The following is a 14,752-nucleotide window of genomic DNA, read 5'->3' on the forward strand; positions in this document are numbered from 1 at the left end:
GCCCAATTTGGGCATTTTCACTTAGGGGTGTACTCACTTTTGTTGCCAGTGGTTTAGAGATTAATGGCTGTGTGTTGAGCTATTTTGAGGGGACAGCAAAGGTACACGGTTAAACAAGCTGTACACTCACTACTTTACATTGTAGAAAAGTGTAGTTTCTTCAGTGTTGTCACATGAAAAGATATAATAGAATAATTTCAAAAATGTGAGGGGTCAGGTGTACTCACTTTTGTGAGATATTGTATATAAATAAATTCTGCCACACTGTACAGGCTTTTTTCCGGCCGGCAGGAGACCTAATTTTCCTCTGCAGCAGCTAAGTATAATTTATAGGTTTTGTCCCTCCCCAGCCTATGACTGGACTGTGGCGGAAGAAGCCTGGCGGCTGCAAGTTTAGGATTGTTAGACTCACATAAAGTGAGATAAATATTTTTTTAAATCAATATTTCTCTGACAATAATAATTAAAACCATTTGATAGGAAAAAGTTTATATGATGCAAACATATTTAAAGCAAGATACAAGATATGTTATTGACTGGAAGTCCTAGTTAGCATTAGAAGCTTTTAGTGGCGGTGTAAATCATTTGCAGAATAATGAGTAGATGGACAGAGCAGTCATGTAATCACCTCGGCTCAGATCACACTATAGATTGCTATGCTTGGTCTTGTGTCATAGCCAAATCATTCACTTGTTTCTACACATCGATAGATGTCACCAGTTGGGTTGAGAAGCCACAGATAGCCGTTGTCATAAGTGACGTGTTTGAAAGTGGCGCAGAAGTCTAGCTGGGTCCAGGATGTTCCGGTTGGGGTTCTAGGACTGATTCCATCCCTGAAACAAAAATCTTTCAGTTATACAACATAAAAAATTATATTAAAAATAGCTTTTTCTCTAAGGAAGATTTTATGGAATACCAACCAACATAGCAAATCAGAAACCCTTTACTAGGATAAGCTTTTCTGACTGACCAAAAGATCATTAATAACCATGGTCACTGGAGGTCTCATTTAATGCTAATGCTGAGGGTTCAAAAAGTTGAATAAAGAGAGCAAAAAGTCAAGGATTCTCTAATGCTGTGTACACGCGGGCAGACTTTTGAGCATCAAACGTCCGACCATCTTTCCGACAGACTTTCAACGGACTTGCGAACGGCCGGACTTGCCCACACACGAACGGACTAAAGTCCGTTCAAAAGTCCTAATGTCCGTTCAAAAGTCTGGTTGTTTGAACGTAATGACGTATGACCGGACTAGAATAAGGAAGTTCATAGCCAGTAGCCAATAGCTGCCCTTGCGTCCTTTTTTGTGCGTCGGACTAGCTTACAGGTGAACGGATTTTTTTTAGAACATGTTCTAAATCTAAAGTCCGTCTGATTTTTGACAGAAAAAGTCAGCTGGAGGTCCCATGAAGCCCACACACAATCGGATTGTCCGACGGATTCATTCCGTCGGACCAGTCTGGTCGAAAAGTCCGCCCGTGTGTACACAGGATAACACTAATGTGAACATACAGAGCGGTTGTTGAATTATAACAGGTAGACTTTTCTAATTGGCTTACCCTCAACATTTACCATTGAGACTTCTTTACAAAAGTGAGTCCTCTTTCACACTTGGTGATTTGGAATCATGGGCGAAATTGCCGGGATTCTGCCTGCAATTTAAAATCTTGTGGCAATCGGTGCAAAATGTGCAATGTGTGTTTGGGTGTCATTCATTCTAAATGGCCCCCCAAATGCAGTGCAATACTGCCGTGAATTTGCACAACAGAATCACTCTGTAATCGCGGCAAAACGCAACTATAAGAATCAACTGAAGCTTGTCACCCAAAAAGGAGCAGGAGCTTCTTTTGGGAGACAAATGCACATAGGGCAGCCCACTGAAGTGATTCTGTCACACCACAATCGTGGCAAAACCGCATTGCGCAAAGTATGTGGCCTAAAAAGGAGCAGGAGCTTCTTTTGGCCAACAAGCTTTGTGTTAAGTGGTTTGTTGTGGTTGCGGCTCGATACTGTGAATTGGCTGTCCTATGTGTGGCATGCGGAATTAAGCAAAAATCACTCAAACAAAATCTCAAGCGGGATAGCGAGGTCCCGCTACGCGAAGTGGGAATGCATACACATTGCCTTAAGCCCCCTTTTACATGAGAGATCCGAGAGACCCACCTATTAGTTTTTCAGGTGGACCTGTTTAGATGGTTAATGCATCCCTCTTGACAGACGGGTGTAAACGGGCCTTTGTTCATTTATACCTGCCTACTCGCCAATCCGATCCGGTCCGCTAAAAAAAAAAAAAAACTGAAGGGAATCTGTCCTGTTCCGTTCAAGCAGATTGGTTTGGACTGCAGTCGGGTATAAACGGACAGGCAGAGTCCATTTACTCACGGCCGCCCATAGAGCAGAGCGGGCTTTGTCCTTGTCCACTCTGCACAAACTGAGTGGATATGGACCTGTCATTCACCCTGCTCTGCTCTGATTAGCAGGGGATCTGTGAACTGATCCCTTGCTGATGGCAACTGATTTCACACTGAACCCACCCCATGTGAAAGGGGCCTTATGCTACTGCATACATAGTTAAAAAATTACCTTCTGTACACGTTGCCTGCTGAGTTGACTCCATACACAGAACCATCTGAGCCAACCTCTATCATCGTCAGAGAGCCATCAATCTGCTGCCATCGGCTTCCATGGCAGGATGTTGGTTTGACATTGTGGCGGAAGTAAATATCGTTGCCTCTGTTCACTCCCCAGCAGCCCACCGGCCCACAACTGTAGTAAATCAGTGCCCCATCCAGTGGGGTGAAGTGTAACTTGAAACTGTGCAACTCTTTCTCAAGCAGTAAATGTTGTCTTGAGCGTTCACTCCGCCCAAGAACTTATCACCACCAGCATCTATTTGCTTCAAGAACCCTGTTGAAATAACATAAAACAAAATATTAAAATTATACAAATATACAAATTAAACTGAGTGTAATAACCAGAGACCTTCAAATGCCACATTACCAAGGTGCCATACTAAAATGCCATATTTCCCAGATTTTCGGGAAAATGCCACATTTTGTGCCATATTTTGCCTTATTTGGGCCAAGAAAAAATAAAAATATTCTAATATTCTTCAAGTGGGACCGTAATATTTGTCAGCAATGTCTTCATATAGAAATATGAAGATTTAATACACAGTTTATTCCATGTGCTTCTCTGTGAGAGAGACACACAGACTGTCATTGGCAGACTTCCCTATTGTTTGTGTATTGGGAGGGAATGTGGATTGTGCCTGTCTCATTGTTAAATGTTAATGACCTCACATTGTTCTGTCTGCCTTAAGATAAACTTATTATGGGATGTATATGTGTATGTGGCTTGGCTGCTAAGGGGAAGGGGGGATTGTCCCACAGTGTATATCTTTGTGTACACTGTATGTAAAAATCCATTAGCAGGGGGGAGGACCGTAGGGAAACGCGTATATACAGTACATCAGCTCCCTTTCCCACGTCCTTCATAGCAAGCTGAAGTGTATTACTGAAGTCATTGCTCGTGTTTTACATTTTCGTGTTTTCATAATTCAATATGCCTAAAGTTGCTAGTTCAAACGTAACCATTTTCAAGAAGTGGATTAATGGTGACAGCAATTTCGCCGTGGAAGTTGGGAAGATATTCTGCAAGTTGTGCATGAAATCGGTAAGTTTTTATTCAGTTTTCTTTGAGAACTCTTCTTATACCTATATCATTTGCATTTCTCTCACTTTTTCCATTTTTCGAGAGAATGTCATCTATTACTTCCACAAGCACTGTATATTTTGAAGTTATGGCCACTAACATTCGTTTTATGGTACCCAACAGCCTTGTACCCCAAGTAGTCTTGAAATGCTCCTCAAGTGTCAACATTTTCTATAGTTGAAAACTGTTTTCTGTCCTCACACTAGTTCCCCTTCCGAAACTGATCTATTCTGGCCTGTGTAAGAAACGTACTTTTACTGGAGAATTTTTACCAGTACTGAATGCAAAACTTTTTCTTGTATTTAATTTACAGTATGAGTTTAAGAAGTGGCAATTCGCTGACGTAAAATTATACTATAATTAAAACTAAAATTGTTGTTAATACCTGTAAATAGTAATAAAGTAGTTAATATAATTCAAGTTGCACGATTTAATATCCCTTTTACGATGGGCCAGGCAATGGGCGTGGTTTACACTATGTCGTGTAAACCACGCCCATTTTTCGCTGCGGCACGCAAATTTTCCTAAACCACGCATACAAATGAATGCCCCGCCCCCTAATTATTGTACGGCTCCGCCTACAGCCACAAAAGTGTCCCACATTTTTTTTTTACAATGTTGGCAACTATGTAGAACTAATCAAGTAGCATGTTTAACCACTTGAGGTTTTACCCCCTTCATGACCAGGCCATTTTTTGTGATACAGCACTGCGTTACTTTAACTGACAATTGTGCGGTCGTGATGTCCTTTTTTTCTCACAAATAGAGCTTTCTTTTGGTGGTATTTGATCACCTCTGCGGTTTTTATTTTTTGAGCTATAAACAATAAAAGCGACAATTTAAAAAAAAAAAACAAATATGTTTTACTTTCTGCTATAATACATATCCAATAAAAAAAAATTAAAAATGTCATTTCTTCATCAGTTTAGGCCAATATGTATTCTGTTACATATTTTTGGTGAAAAAAATCCCAATAAGTGTATATTCATTGGTTTGCGCAAAAGTTATAGTGCCTACAAACCAGCGGATATTTTTATGGAATGTTTATTTATTTATCATTTACTAGTAATGACGACGATCAGTGATTTTTGATGGGATTGCGGCAGACAAATTTGACATCTGACAATTTTTTGGGGACCAGTGACACTAATACAGTGATCAGTGCTAAAGATATGCACTGTTACTGTACTAATGACACTGGCAGGGAAGTTGATAACACCAGGGGCGATCAAAGGGTTAAGTGTGTCCCTAGGGGGTGCTTACTAACTGTGTGGGGATTGCTCTGACTGGGAGAACACAGAGATCCTTATTCCTACTTAGCAGGAACACAAGATCTCTATGTTCTCTCCTGTCAAAATGGCAGTCTGCCTTGTTTACATAGGCAGATTGCCATTCTGCCTCTCTGGGGAGACCCGCTAATCGGCTCCCCCTCTGTCCAATCAGCGCGCCCACAGAGGCTACTGCACGAACCGCCGTACAGGTACGTCGTCTTCCACAGCCGGGCTGCCTAAATGTGCGGAAGGCGGTCCGGAAGTGGTTAAACAGCTATGAAGAGAGTAAGGGAATCAGGTGTAGAATTAATGGAAATCTGTTTGATTTTTGCAAAATAAGTACATTAATACTATATTGGTACATTGGGGAAGCTGGAAATTGGAAAAAATTTGAAAAAAATAAATAAAACAAAGGTGAACTTTAAAGTAAAACTTTGTCCATTAAAAAATATGTGTGCTTCAGCACTTTATTATAAATGCACCCACACTTACAATTTTCTCTTAGCCCCCCTGCAAAGTCCCCCTAAATACCTGAGGATCCATCTAGTGTAGTCCACCCAATATAATTTCCTGTGATGGTGTGGCAAAGATACTGCACTGCTCCTGAATTCAGAGCAGAGTTGTTCCTCAAATGTAGATTATCCCTACCTGTGCCACAGGGGGATAAGAAGATGTTCTAGGGGGTGTGGCTATCAGTCTTGTCACTACTGATTTACCAATATGCAGCTTGTCAATCAGCACCTGGCCACGCCTAGCCCCACACACTGCTTTCTGGACTGACAGCTCTGAAACCCTCCCACTGTGAGCTGCAGTGTCTGGGAGGGGGAGCGTGTGAGAAGCAAGAGGATTGGGCTCTATCAGCGAGGGCAATGAAAGTGTTTTGCTTACCTTATGAGGCTTGTGCATAACATAGTAACTGGATTTGCTACCTGTATGGATTATATACAGGAGCATTTAGTTGTATGTTCAATCAACAAATGCAGATCCGGAGTCTGACTAGACTCAGGAGTACAGATAAGTTAAAAAAGGAAAAAATTAGTGCATTTAGTTAGAGAATGATTTTGTGTGTTGAGGTGCTAGCTATTAAAGTATACACCATAAATCTGATACATAAATCCACATAAAAAAATCAACAAAAAAAATAAAAAAAACAAGTGAATGAAAACACAAGTGAATATAAAAACACATCTGTGCTGTTGATAGCAGTGAAAAAATGTCCTGTAATCAATTACAGCAATAACAGATAACAGTCCTTTGTTTAATTTCTTTATATCACCATGTGTTCATTTGTGATCACAAATTATAGTAAGAGGACCACTCACCAGATAGCTTTGGGCCACCAGGACCCTTACAGCTTACAGTATATGGGGCCTTGGCAGCATGTCCATTAGGGGCGCATGAAGGGCCCCCCTCCCCCCCCTCCAAGCATCCGGCCCCCTAATCTACATGCAGGGCACTGTAAGCATGGATCCCAATGGGGGGGGGTGTTTTTTCTTTTTAAGCACGTGATTAGAGCCAGAGGCTCTAATAGGCTTAAAAAAGGTTAGGCTTGGGGTGCAGAGCACTGCGCTCTGAGCCCACCCAATTTTATGACAATAGCGAATGAATAATCGCTATTGTCACACTGATCTGCCTCCCGGCCAATCAGGAAGTAGGTCCTGAGACTCGTAACCCGATTGGCTGAAAGGGCGATCCTAGTGGACGAATAGGAGGAGGAGGGAGGAGACGCACGGCAGAAGCCACCATGATGCAGAGGAGGAGGAGACGCGATAGAACCCACCGCACCCGCTGCCTGTAGGAGCGCTGCCTGCCCGCAACCTAGGTGTTTTTTGTTTGCCATCCCCCTCCTCCCCCCCCAAAAAAGCCCACCAGCTGCCACTGATATGGGTTTCCTTTATATTGGTATGGGCTCAGCATACATCCAGTTTCACCAGCAAGGATACCCATATTGCTTTGGGCCACCAGGACCCTCACAGCTTACAGTATATGGGGTTTCTTTATATTGGTATGAGCTCAGAATACATCCAGTTGCACCAGCAAGGATACCCAGGTAGCTTTGTGAAGGAGGAGAAAGAGTTAACATGACTGAAACTTGAATATAGCTGACAGAAGAATATCTCTTATTTTAGGGTCTTGTTTTCACGATGACCACAATATAGATAAGGTCTGGTAAAAACTGGTTCTGAAATGATGTCTTCAGACAAAGTCAGAACATCAGCATTAAATAGTTTAACTTATGTTTTTCAGATAATATCCCCTGTCGGCTAAAATACTAGTTTAAGATTATGTCTGAGAGGCTATATGTTTGTATAAGGATTATGTGTCATGTGATGAACTTCGTCCTCCCTCCCTCCCTCCTTTTCTGTAAGTTGTGCAATATTCTTTGTCCATAATTTGTATAAAGATGTGACTCTTACCATTAAAGCCAAGAATTCATTCAATGACTCTCTCTTGTCTGCATTGAATGCTTCCGGAGCTCCGAAAGAATTCTACTGATTGTCCAGATCTAAGCAGAATTAACCCTTACACTTTGGGCCACCCGGACCCTCACAGCTTTTGTGAAATTTCTTTCTGTTGATATGGACTAAGCAGACATCCAATGTCACCAGCAGGGATATCCCAAAATGAAAAAACAATACCAAATAATCGTGCAGTATGTGTATTAAAATCTTATCCCATAAAAACATAAGCCAATAAGCTCATATTTCCTTGTGCCATATAGTGGCACCCACTGTAAATCACCTGGTTTGTTTAAAATCCTCACCGCTTGTATCTATGACTTGGCGTGTGTTCCACCTGCGTACCCAGGGTTGAGGTGCCCTTAAAAGTGATTGGCACCCAAACACTTGTGGCACGTTTGCCATGATTGCAAATGCCAATCGCCAGATGTGAACGCGGACTTAAACAATGTAGAATATCTCAATATTATGAAGATGGTATAATTATCTTTACTCATATATTATTCATAATTTATCTAAGATAAATTACACAGTGGATATGAATAATACAAGATTCTCTTTTACCTGGTACAGACATCCAGTCATTGTCTTGAAATTTATAGATGACATGGGCTCTGTTCACACCCCAAACTCCAGCAGGTCCAACAGAAACATGGATGAGCTTCCCAGGAATTTGTGTCCAGTTATTGTTTACCCATTGGAAAATGTCATTACATTCGCTCACACCATACACTTCACCAGCACCTGCATCAATCTGTTTCAAATTTCCCGGTATTAATGTACACTGAAAATCTGAACCAAGGAAAAGATAGTAAAATATAACGCATATATGCAAAGAATATGAAATATTCAGTAATTATAATGCTAACTTAAAAAAAACAGAAGAGATATCATATGAAGAATTATCCTATGTTCAAGGGGCATTTTCCTCTATTTGAAAGTCAGATTATATCACGTATTTGGGGATTAGGATACCTGCTAAACATATATGAACTTAATAAATAATTGATACCTACAGTGATACTAAACAGAGAAGTGTTCATTGCCATAAATCATATATATCATGCCATTGTTTTTTTTTTTTTCCCCTTAATCCTATACACATAAATCCCTTATTTCTGCAGAGCTGTTGTGTGGTCACATGATCTCTCCCTGTTCTTTGGTATCTGCTGGGAAAGATCTGTGGGAGGGAGCATCTCTTACTCTGCTGCAGGGGTGGCCTGTCTATTAGGGGCGCACGGGCGCTGACCCCCTAATCCATGCGCCCAGTCCCCTAATCTACATGCAGGGCGCCAGAAGCATGGGTTTCTATGGATTATTTTTTTAGAAGCACATGATTAGAGCCAGAGGCTCTAATTGGCTTAAAAAAAGTCTGGGCTCGGGGCACAGAGCACTTTGCCCTGAGCCCACCTTGTTGTGTGACATTAGCGAATTAATATTTGCTAATGTCTTCCTGTTTCACCTCCCGGCCAATCAGGAAGCGGGTCCTAAGACCCCATTGGCCGGGGGTCCGAAGACCCGATTGGCTGGGAGAAGAAGCGACAGCCGGGACATGGAGAAGACGGAAGCTGTGACCTTAACAGGGTAAATGCGGGGCTGACAAGGGCCTGGTGGGAGAGAGGGCAAGCCGGCTAGGGGTGGGGTCGGGCGATGTTGTCAATGGTGTGCAGTTGTGGGCTCAAGCGACGGGGGGGTTAGTGTGGGGTGGTGGGCTGGAGTGATAGGGGGTCTTTGGTCAGGTCTGTCTGCCGCTTCCCCGATCGATGGAGCACCAGCCGCCACTGTTCTGATGTATGCTTTCTACAGTCTGAGTCTGGGTCAGACCAGCCCTGAAGAGCAGTTCAGATTAGATTAAGAAATATCAAATAACTGTTTTACAGCTCCCAATAAATCTTTATTGAACATCAGATGTGTATTTTTTGTGCATTAGTATAGTGTAGGCGGAGTCCGAGATGACTGACACTAGCTTTCATTTGATTTAATTTTTTTTTTTACTTTACAGGTCGCAGCAATTACATATGATATATGCAGTGTTTTGTATGAATGTGTTTTGTAATAGCATAAGAGAACAAGAAATAATATCTCTCCCACGTTCTCTTTTCTTTTCTCCCTTTCTTTCTTTCTTTCTTTCTTTCTTTCTTTCTTTCTTTCTTTCTTTCTTTCTTTCTTTCTTTCTTTCTTTCTTTCTTTCTTTCTTTCTTTCTTTCCTCTCTATTTTTCTCTCTATCTCGATCTCTATCTCTATCTTCTCTCTCTCTTCTCTTCCTCACTCTTTTTTAACTCTTTCTCTCTTTTATTTCTCTCTCTCCATGTAATATAAAGTCAAACAGGTACAGTTATTACCAAATATAAAAAAACAAAACAAAATAAAAGTAAAAAAGTAATCACAACTCTGACTCTACAAGTACAAAAAGGTTCAAAAGGCAACAAAGGTATGACAGTGCAAAAGGCAGTAATGTGCAGTACAAGACAATTTAGAAATCATTGAAATTAATCTGCCTGTTCAAAAAACTGAATTCTGATTGGCTTTCAAAGGAAAACTGCAGATGACTGCTGTGACTTCTGTAGTATAAAATATTAAACAATAGTATCTGACCTCGCTATTATGTGGAAATAGATGGGAAGGGAGAAAAAGGTCTTACCTCCAGAGGCAGAGATTCCAGTACACAGCAGGAGGAGGCTCACAGCAAACAACATCTTGGTAGGTGAGAATGCAGATGTTTGGTATGGAGAGCTGGGAGACTTTGTTGTGTATATATATATATAATGTATGGACTCCACCTATCATGGGAAGTCCACCACAGGGGCGGACTGACAACATCCAGGGCCCCCAGGCAAAATTAAGCAAGGGCCCCCTGTCTGGCCCTGTCCATGACCCGCCCCTGGCCCTGCCCATGACCCGCCCCTGGCCCTGCCCATGACCCGCCCCTTGCCCCTTCTCCTTCATTTTGCACAAAGTACAACTTCTGCCTTTTTTAAAAAAAATACTGTTTAACAGAGTCTAACGGGACCTGGAGGGAGGTCTTTCTCTAACAGTGTCCATTGGACAGTCTGTTAGAAAGTGTCCCCACCAGGCCCCATTAGAGACTACAACAGAGTCTAATGGGGCCTGGAGGGGGGTCTCTTTCTAACAGTGTTCATTAGAAAGTATCTGTAAGGCCCCTTTCACATGGACGGATAGAATTGTGCTTTTAGCTGCAGATTTTCTAGTTTTCTACCACAGCTAAAAGCATACAATGCTTTCCTATGGCCCTATTCACACACTGCGTTTATCTACGATTTAGTTACATGCAGTTTGGTGTGGATAGAAAAAATAGAATTGACTGCGTCCAGGAGCGATTTAGCGCAGCTATCTGCAGCTATCTGCACATAACTGCAGGTAATCGCAGAGTACTGTTTCTCCTGCGGATAGCAGCGGCAACTAGGAAAGAAAAGCAACAGGAAGCACATCAGAAATGGCAAGAATGTTCCAAACGCAGCTAAACGCAGCTGCAGGTAAACGCAAGTAAACTAAGGTAATCACACTGTACAAATGCAGCTGATCGCAGTGCCTGGAATCTTGAATTTCACAGGACATATTATATGCTTTTAACTGCGGCAGAACAGCCGTCCGTGTGAAAGGCGCCTTAGAGAGAGACCCCCCTCCTCCAGAACCCATTGGAGACTTCAAAAGAGTCTAATGGGAACTGGGGGGGTCCCTCTAACAGAGGCCCATTCAGTGTCCATTGTAGAATCTGTTAGAGTCCCCTTCAGGTCCTATTATAGACTGAAAAGGAGTATAATAAGACCTGGAGGGGGGCCTCTTGCTAACAGAGTGTACAGTGAACACCTTTATTCACTCTGATCCTCACGGGACCCCCTCCTTGTGCCATGACTCTCACCCCTGCCCCAACCTCCCACAAATAAAGAAATAAAATTGGCACTGTGTAGCACTCCTCTTACCTTAACTATGGGTACTGTAGCTGTGGCTGGCTCCTGTGTCCTCTGTGGCTGGCTCCTGTGGGTGGCTGGCACCTGTTGGTGGCTGGCCAGCACCATGCTGTGGCTGGCTGGCTCCCTGGTGTGGGTGGGTCACTGTAGGTGGCTGGCACCCTGGCCCTGCTGTGGGTGGGTCACCGGGGGTAGCTGGCTTCTGTCTGTGGCTGCCTGGCTCCCTGCTGTGGGCCAGTGGATGGGTGGCTGGCTGGCATGGTACACCCTGCTGTGGGTGGGTGGCTGGCTGGCAGGCAGGTACTGTGCACCTTGCTGCAGGTGGCTGGCCTGGCTCCCTGCAGTGGGTCAGTTGGTGGGTGGATGGCATGGTGCACTCTGCTGCAGGTGTCTGGCCTGGCTCCCTGCTCTGGGTCAGTGAATGGGTGGCTGGCATGGTGCACTCTGCTACGGGTTGCTGGCCTGGCTCCCTGCTGTGGGTCAGTGGGTGGGTGGCTGGCATGGTGCACCCTGCTGTGGCTGACAGATAGGGGTTGGCTGACAGAGAGGGGGACCTGACAGAGAGGGGGGGGGCTGACAGAGAGGGGAACTGACAAAGAGGGGTGGACTGACAGAGGGGGAGGGGGGCTGACAGAGGGGGGGCTGACAGAGAGGGGGGCTGACAAAGAGGGGTGGACTGACAGAGAAGGGGGCTGACAGAGATGGGTGGGCTGACAGAAGGGGGTGGGCTGACAGAGGAGGGGGGCTGACAGAGAGGGGGGCTAACAGAGGGGGTGGGGCTAACATAGGGGGCGGGGCTGACAGAGGGGATAGATGAGAGAGACCTCAGAAAACACACAGTGCGCCAGGCAGAGAGACGGGACTCCGGCAGCAAGTGGTCGCAATCACCGACAGTCCAGCCCCGCCTGGCCACATCCACATGTGATCAGCTCAGAAGAGCCAATTGCAGGGCGCTCGCGTGGACTACAAGTCCCAGAATGCCACAGCGTGCGGCTACACATGACCCCATCCGGCCAATCACATGATGTTTGCGTGGACTACAAGTCTCAGAATGCCACCACATGCGCCCAGTCGCCACGGTCATGCCCCTGGCCGACTTCCTCAAAGAAAAAATGAACGGCAGTGGGCTGACTGAGCTGCTCATGGGGCCCCCCTGACTACGGGCCCTCGGTTGGTGCCCGAGTGGCCAAATGGTCAGTCTGCCCCTGGTCCACCATTGACAGAAGGAATTTAATAAAACAACATACAGTAAAACCTTGGTCTGAGAGTAACTTGGTTTGAGAGCGTTTTGCAAGACAAGCAAAATTTTTTATACATCTTGACTTGATCTACAAGCGATGTCTTGATATAAAAGTAGCATCCTGTCACAACTGAGTATAAAAGAGAAGTAAGGTGCCTCTAAAGCTTCACATGGTACGATTGTTGGCCAACTGAGCGTCTGATTTTTGTCAAAAGAGCATGTGCCAGGAATCTTGTCTTGCATACTAACGGTACAACATAGTGACATACTACGAGGAATTTCAGCTCTTGAGCGCCACCCTTTGGGCCCCTTCTGCTAATTTCGTGTTTGGTGAGCATTGATTCCGAGCATGCGTGTTTGTACTTTTGACTTTTGTGTGACGGATTTGTGTACTGACCATACGAAAATCTGACGTCAAACCGTTGTCCGCCGAAAATGTACTAGCCTGTCATCCAACATTTGTTGGCCGAAAGTTGGACAACAATTGTCAAAAGGAGCGTACTAACGGTAAGATATTAGGACAACAGTCTGTCAACAGACAATCCCCTGCCAACAATCGTACCGTGTGTATGAGGCTTAGGTGTAGCAATACGGTTACATTTAATGAAGGTACAACGTTTAGAAACTCACATGGTTGATGATTAAAAGAGGCACATCGAAGTATGCAGGCATCCGGGGTAAAGACCATCCCCCGCACAACCACTGACGTCATCCCTTCCACGTTGCACTCCATGAGAGGTTCAAGCCTCGCTTTCAGATCGCTCTACTGCAAGGTAGTCTTTCAGGTCACGATTGCAGACTGACAGCGGTGAGAGCCGGCAGTGTGGGGGATGGTCTATGTGGACAGCTTTACCCCGGATGCCTGCATACTTAGATGTGTCTCTTTTAATCATCAACCATGTGAGTAAATGTTGTACCTTCATTAAATGTAACCATATTGCTACACTTAGAGGCGCCTCTCTTCTTTTTTATACTTATTTATACTTATGGTTACACAACCTATCACATTGCTATAATCTTTTTATATGGACTATAAACTGAAGGACTTATGAATAAATGGTTGTGGAACGAATCATCTGAGTTTCCATTATTTATTATGGGGAAATTCACTTTGATATACGAGTGCTTTGGATCACAAACATTATTTGAATTATGCTCGCAAACCAAGGTTTTACTGTATAGTTTTTTTTTTTACTTTTATCAGTTATATGTTTTTGTTAAACTGTATGTAAATATACATACACACAGTATAAACATATACAGTATAATATTATGACCTATTATTATACATATATAATATGACATTAAATTTGTAAAAATTCACATACTGGCAAGAAACATGATCATTTTGTCCATATATTAATGTTTGTCATTCTGTGCTTTACGTGTGATATAATGATTATGTATAGCACCCAAATGTTCCTGTTTAGGGGAACAGTCCCTTGTCTGGACCCCAATCCCTCTACCGCTATTGTTTTCACATTTGCCTATCTTTCGGTGTGACCAATGGATCTGTAGGGTAAATCTACTATTACTTTACTCCAAACCTTATGTCTCACCCTTTTTTTAAATTTTTTTATTTTTTTATTTTTTTGTTGCAATGATGACCCTTTCTTTAGACAAAATTTCCTTTAACAAAATTTTGGCTAGGAAAAAAATTTCAGGGTGAGCCATAAGGTTTGGAGTAAAGTAATCTACTATTATTTTACTCCAAACCTTATGGTTCACCCTGAAAAAAAATTCCTAGCCAAAATTTTGTTAAAGGAAATTTTGTCTAAAGAAAGGGTCATCATTGCAACAACAAAAAAAAAAGTTTCCTGCTCTATATTGTTAAAACATGTTCAACCTAGCATCATATATATTATTCATGTTAAGAGCATGTATAAAAAAAAGGAAGGTGGGGGGCGCGTGCGCGGCATGGAGCGGGACAGTCGCACCTAGAGAGAGCTCCGCTCCACACAGGGCTCTCGGCCGTTATTCAGGGGTAATTATCGCTGCAATAAGCACAAATTACAGGCACCCCTGTATACCAACATCTGTGCATGCCTACAAGAAGAAAAAAGAAAAAGAGAAGGACAGCAGAAGACCTTCACCCATTACCTCCTTGGATCACAGGAGCGGAACAGCATGGCTAAAAA

General features: G+C 43.3%; 1 pseudogene; it reads right to left on the reverse strand.

Moving 5' to 3' along the window:
- Window positions 1-472: 472 nt before the first annotated feature.
- On the reverse strand, window positions 473-10,241 carry LOC141110574 (fish-egg lectin-like; annotated as a pseudogene).
- Window positions 10,242-14,752: the final 4,511 nt, after the last annotated feature.

The sequence above is a fragment of the Aquarana catesbeiana genome, linkage group LG10 (assembly GCF_042186555.1).
Source record: "Aquarana catesbeiana isolate 2022-GZ linkage group LG10, ASM4218655v1, whole genome shotgun sequence".
Lineage (NCBI taxonomy): Eukaryota > Metazoa > Chordata > Amphibia > Anura > Ranidae > Aquarana > Aquarana catesbeiana.